Source organism: Mastomys coucha, unplaced genomic scaffold, assembly GCF_008632895.1.
Source record: "Mastomys coucha isolate ucsf_1 unplaced genomic scaffold, UCSF_Mcou_1 pScaffold20, whole genome shotgun sequence".
Lineage (NCBI taxonomy): Eukaryota > Metazoa > Chordata > Mammalia > Rodentia > Muridae > Mastomys > Mastomys coucha.
Window position 1 is genome coordinate 99978460 of NW_022196903.1, and position 6311 is coordinate 99984770.

Below are 6311 nucleotides of genomic sequence, written 5' to 3' on the forward strand. Positions count from 1 at the left end.
TCTCATAGTTGGGAACTAGCATGAGGAAGTAGATCACTGGATAGTCTTTGAGAGTTTACTCATGCTCCAACCCTCAGCTCTTCCTGCTTCCTGTCTTCTATGAAGGAATGAAACACTTTTCAGACTCTTGCTCCAGACACCATATGTCTCACACACAAAAACTAGAGCCAGGGGACTTGGTTACCCCAACTATTACCCTATTCATGGGCAAAGAGTTGGTGTCCTTGCCCATTCCTTTCTCTGGATTCTCAGTGAACTGACCCTGTGTTCCCAGAACCACTGGGCTGTCCCATCTAGAGCACTCAGCCCATGGAACCCACACATCTCCCATAGTAGCTACCACAGAGAGGGCTCCTGAGAGGATTTCTGGAGGTGATTCCTTAGGGCTGTCCCCTTCAGGGCTAGAAGGATTGGTGGAAAGCCCCTCTTCACCCTTCCCCTAGTCATCTGGGTCTTCAGTGTCCTTGATGAGCTCCACGCCATCTCCTCAGCCAGAGCACTGCTCAGGGCCCACTAGGGGTCAGGCCACCTCAAGATCAGGTCATGGTCTGTGAGTATGTCCAGGGGATGACTGGGGAAAGTGCCTTCCCTGCCACCCAACGCTACCACAGCTTGCAAGCGGCTCAGGTGAGACAGGTAGAGCTGCTCCAATTCCTGGTCAACGGTGTCTTCACCAAGAAACTCATCCAAGCCACTCACAATCTCCAAACCTGTGGCAGGCTCATCTGTCATAGCCCCTACCATGTGGGCCTTTCGACCCCCTCCACTTTTCCACGTAGCCTCCGCCTGCTGCTGGGTGGGTTCCAGGAAGGGTCCAGCAGCTCTATCACTTGCATCGGGCCCTGAGGCCTGGTCCCTTGGGGGGTCCCCCCTAGCTATGGGTAGATGGGGGGAATCCTGATGACTGGTGCCTGGAGGACCTCTGTAAAAGCCACAGGTGGGGAGGCTGGGTCAGAAAGCCAGATGGAGGTTCCTTCTGAGCGGGAAAGCAGCTTGATACCTATTTCTGAGGAGCTACCTGTACTAGTTCAGCGAGAGCAGAGTCTTGCCTTCCTTGGTCCCACAGAGACTGAAGTCTGTCTGTCTAGTGTAGCCAAGCCTCATGTGAACTCACAGGAGGGACAGGGTGGAAGCCTGAATCTTGAGGTCCCCAAAAGAGGTCTCCCATGCCAGCAGCCCCTGCAGAATGTGTGTGTCAGTTGGCTCCTCAGCTCCAGGGGACTCTTGACCCAAACTTTGGGTGTCCTAGCTGGGCTAGTTATGGTCCCTGTGGCTTTGAACTGTGGTATGTCCCTTCTGATGCTTGTCCTGTACCTCTTTCTGACCTGATTCTTGTAGGGGCTGCCTATAGGTTTAACAATAACAGGTATCCTCCCCTCTGGGATCTGGAGATTGATAGTCCCTCTGTCACCCCAGAGAGTTGAGATGAGACCCAGGACCAGTGTAGTGAGAGACTTTGATTTTGAGAGTGCTTGACTGGAGAGAGGCCTTCCCATCTCTGAGTTCTCCAGACAGAACCAGGCTTCCTGCAGTAGTATTTGTGGAGTGGAACACAATGGTGGATGGTGTGAGAAATTTTAGAATGGAACCAGGCGTGCCCCCCCACCCACCCAACCCCAAGCCTGTATTTATTTTTGTATAATTCTCTGGATGAGGAAGAGTGGTCATGAGCTGGTCTTGGGGCACAATTACCCAGAGATATATTTATTAACAACCAAACTGTGCAACCTGCTGGAGCTTTATTTTTAATTTAATTTATATAGAGTACATATTATTATATGCCACAATAGAGCTCTATGAGAAATGATGTGTCATGCTATGCTGATCTCCTGTTTGGGCCTGAGTATATAGGGTGATCACTTTCTGGGGAATGGCCGTGGTCGGTGGTGGGAGAGGAGATGGCCATGGCCATGCCTACTGCTGCCTCCTCAATGTGGATCTGTATCTCTTTGTCTTGTGGTCCTAATATGCGTGGTCCTTTGATCATGCAAAAAAAAAAAAAAGAAAAAAATAGAGCCAGGTGACCATGGACCAAACTTCTGAAACTGTGAATAGAACTCAATCCTCCTGTCCTCCAGTTGTTCTCTATGGTATTTGGTCACAGCAAGAAATGTAACTAAACAGATTCTGCTATCTAATATTATTGTAATTTTAATATGGAAACAAATCTCAATTATTCAGTCACAAAAGAAGGGATAGAAACAGACATCTACATTTATCCATTAATAAATAAACTTGGTGAATTAAAGACTGCATTCACTTCTCAGCAAAGTCTTTCCTCTTTATTACCTGTGAACATAAAAAAAATAGAATATTTTTTAAGAAATATTTATGTGTGCATTGCCTACATGTATGGCTGTGTATTCATGTATGCAGTTGTCCATGGAGGTGAGAAGACAGTATTGAATTCCTTGGATTGAAGTTAGCAAACAATTTTGAACCACTATGCAAGTGCTTATATTAAACCTCAGGTCATCGGGAAGAGCAACCAGTGCTCTTGAGTGTGGAAGCATCTCTCCACCTCCCTACTGAATGGTATTACTTTTTGTGTTCCATCTCTACATATTGTTCCACATTGGATTAGAATACAGCACAAAAGAGCAACAATTTGAAGTCTCTGCTAGCTACTGCTGGGAAAAGTTATCAGACTCTTTGCAAGCAGCAACGCAATTGAGCAGTAAGCATATGAGCTAGGACCAGGCCTACAGAAACAAAATCCACTCTTCAGTTCCTAATTTGTATTTTTCTCTGAGGGCTATATTAGGTATAGAAGCCGGTTGGTCACATAAGGCAAACAACTCTGGTGAGTTTCTTCTTTTAATAGATTGAATGGTATACCCTTAAAACTCATGTTCATTCAGAATGTTGCAATGTGGCCTTATATGGAAATGGTCATTACAAAAGACTCAGATTGCCATAAAGTCAGAATAGATGACATAAATCAATGATCAAAGTCATGGTGTTCAGTGAGAATTTGGTTTCTTTAAAAATAAAATAACATGGAAATATTTTATAAGTTTTCATTTTAATCCCAAGTGTGGGGTATAGGGCTCCTTCAGATTTTCTCCAGCAGCTGACTATGATTTGCCTCATGCTTTAACTGGAGTGTGATTTTGTTAGCTGTAGATAGTTTCTGTGAGTATATGGCATTTGGAATTCTGGGGACTCTTCAGAGAGTATATAAATGCTAGGGCCCCAAGACATGCGGTTGATGTTGGTAAGTTGTTGGTTGCAGTTTGTTAAATATTCAGGAACAAAGAAGAAACAAGAAGAAATTAGATATCTGGACTACAAAGATCAAACTTGCAGAAAAGAATTCAATACCCCTAATCAGCAGGATGTAATCTGATGTTGACATTGCCCCTTTCTCCTCTATCACTTTTTTTTCTCTCCTATCTAGTGTTAAGGAGTTGAAAGGGTGGTTGAAAGAGGTGGAGAAGAATAGAAGAAAAAAGAACCCACAAAGTAGCCAAAAGTCTAGCTACAGAAGTGTGTGGGAAATTTGAGCGTGGAAATATACACAAGGGAAGGTAGTATGAAGAACACATAGAAAGGATATGTGATAACAGAATCAGAGAATGGAGAACTGTCTCTGTAAGCTTGGATAATATTCAACACAGAGTGAAGCACACAGTCACTAAGAAGCTAGGAAGAGGAATGAGGGGTACCTTCATTTCTTTCTCAGAGCATCTAAGCAGACCTAACTGTGCCAATCTTGAGAAATTAGACTTTCCTGCAGAACTGCTCACAAAAATCAATAATACCAGACTTCAGCCTCCTGAGGTGTGAATTAACAAGTCCCCATGGTGAAGTTACTTGGTGTATGGAACTTTCCAATGACAACACCCAGACTGGCTTCTGTCACCCTGCTGTTTTCTGTGTAGTAAGTCTGCACACAGAGCTGAAGAGGAAGGAGCTTATGGCTTTATGCCTGAAGGCTGCTCCAACTCCTTCACAAATAGGAGCAGTGGAAAGAAACTGACTGAGGAGCTACAATCTGAAGGGCCCACAGAGGCCAGGTAGGCACTTTAATGACTTCACCTGCTCCCAAATGCTACTGCTGTTTTCTAGGTGATTGTTGCCCTGAAGAGATGTGCGATCTCTAACACCCTGTTTTCCCATTCGTCACAACCATCCCAGGATGGGATTTTTGCATAAAATATCCCCTTCAGATAATATTCAATACCGAACGAAGCACACATATGTAGAGCTAGGCAACCTTTGCTCTGATCTTACAATGAGGGGATGATCGACATGCTCTGTGCTATCCCTCAACAAAAAAGCAGAAGAACCACATGGTTGAAAGGATGCATGTCTTAACTACATCTAAGGTATTGCTGGTATGCCCTGGAGCTTGCAGTCCACACACCTGTCTGGAGCCAAGCCTTGCATGGCAATACCGTCATCCTACCACTTTTCCTGAGCTGACAATGAGCAATACCTACCTACATGTTTGGGGTCTTATTGTGCATGTTCCCTCTGCAGGAACACTAACACCCACTCTGCAATGTATAATTGATAGCTTTGTTTACAGGCATTCAACTTTCAAACTTTTTTTAAACATATCACATATAAGAGAGACAAAGATTGCTATCCCCCCACCCCTTCTGCAGAAGGAAAAGTGGCTTTCTAAGTTGTAGTGTAAAGAGATTTAATTACAAGGAAATTGTCAAAGTGACTCACAGGCAAATGAGTATGCCCTGCCTCTCTCCCTAGCAGCAGGGCCTCCACGCACAACTGCTCATAAGAATTACAGGTCACTATTCTGGGATCAACCTTCCCTTTGGGGTGATAGAATATTGTGGAGTTGGCAGCTTTTGTCATCTGCTACTAAAGCCCCCCAAAAGAAAGGATTCAGCACTTTTAAAGGTTCCCCTGTCCCTAGACTAGTTTTGATTTACAGAGCTGACAAGGTCAGCTCTTCAATGGCTCCAACCCAGAGCCTCAAACTAAGAAAGAAAGATTCAATTTATCTCATAAGTCCAGATATGCTCTTGTCCGCTCTGTATCTGAAACCTCTGGTGACAAGAGAGGAGCAAACACCCCTGTGTGCTGCCGGTAATTTACTGTGTTGTGAATTAGACGACCTCTCCTCATGTAGAGACAATTGAGTTCCCTGTCACACCCTTGTTTTTATTACTTGATACTTTACCATTGTTGACTTTTTTTTCTGATACTATCAGTGATGTCTTCAAAAGCCTGTTGGTAGGTCATGACTGACCTATTTTAAGCCAGGGATGGATTTCCATTTTTCAATCTTTTTTATCTAGTCTTATCACTATTCATAAGCCTTAGGAGGAGCTCAGAGTTCAGAATCAACCTTGGGGTCAATCAATAGCCTAAAATGGAAAAGCTCAAGTGAGATGGAGCACAATGGAAAACATGTGATCTCATTGAAAGGTGCTATCAGGATGGCTCAGTGGTTAAGAGCACTTTCTGCTCTTACAGAGGAGCCAGGTTCAGTTTCCAGCACCCACATGGTAACTCCAAACCATCTGTAACTCCAGTTCCAGGGAAAAATACCTTCTGACCTCTACATTCACCAGAAACACACATGGTGCCATAAATACACACAGGAAAAAACTCTCATAAACATAAAAGAAATCAAATAAGTAAAACATTTTAAATTTTCAGGAAAAGTAATATAGAGTTAGTCTTTGAAGAACTTGTTTATCTTTCTTCTTCTGTTTTGAAAAATTGGCATGGCATCTGACTTAAAAGGAAACAAGTGCCTAAATAAATACTAGTATTGGGTATATCTCAAGAATTCTTTGAGATTGTCCAAATAGCATCTAACATCTGAGCTTTTCCCATAAAACAGGGTTTAAGATTACATTTCAATCAGTAAAATGCTGCTATGAAAGTATGGAAACTGAATTCAGACCCTGTATTCCTGTGCAAAAATCAGACTTTGCAGTGCATGTGTATTTCAGCTTGGGAACCTGGCTGCAGAAAGAAAAGACACTAAAGGACCCCTCAAGCTCCTTTCCCAGCCAGTATATCCAAATCTGTGAGCTCTGGTTTCAGTGAAGGACCTTGTGTCAAAAAATCTGGTAGAAAGCAATTGAAGAAGTCACCTGATGTTGGCCTCTGACCTCCATATACATGAACTCACATGTATATGTATGAATAAGTATATGCACCACACACACACACACACACACACACACACACACACATACACACGCTCACACACACACACCACAAATCCTATAAAACAAACTTAAAAGAGGTTAATCTGTGAATTTAGAGCCTTTTTTATTTTCTTTATTTACAATATCTCCTTTCCCAGGTTCCCCTACTCCCTCAAA

General features: G+C 43.3%; 1 protein-coding gene and 1 pseudogene across 8 annotated transcripts in view; one reads left to right on the top strand and one right to left on the bottom strand.

Moving 5' to 3' along the window:
* Cntn4 (contactin 4) overlaps positions 1 to 6311 on the top strand; it is a 975079-nt gene that overhangs the window by 880984 nt on the left and 87784 nt on the right. The gene's annotated exons all lie outside the window — the stretch shown is intronic.
* LOC116098455 lies at positions 149 to 1912 on the bottom strand (annotated as a pseudogene).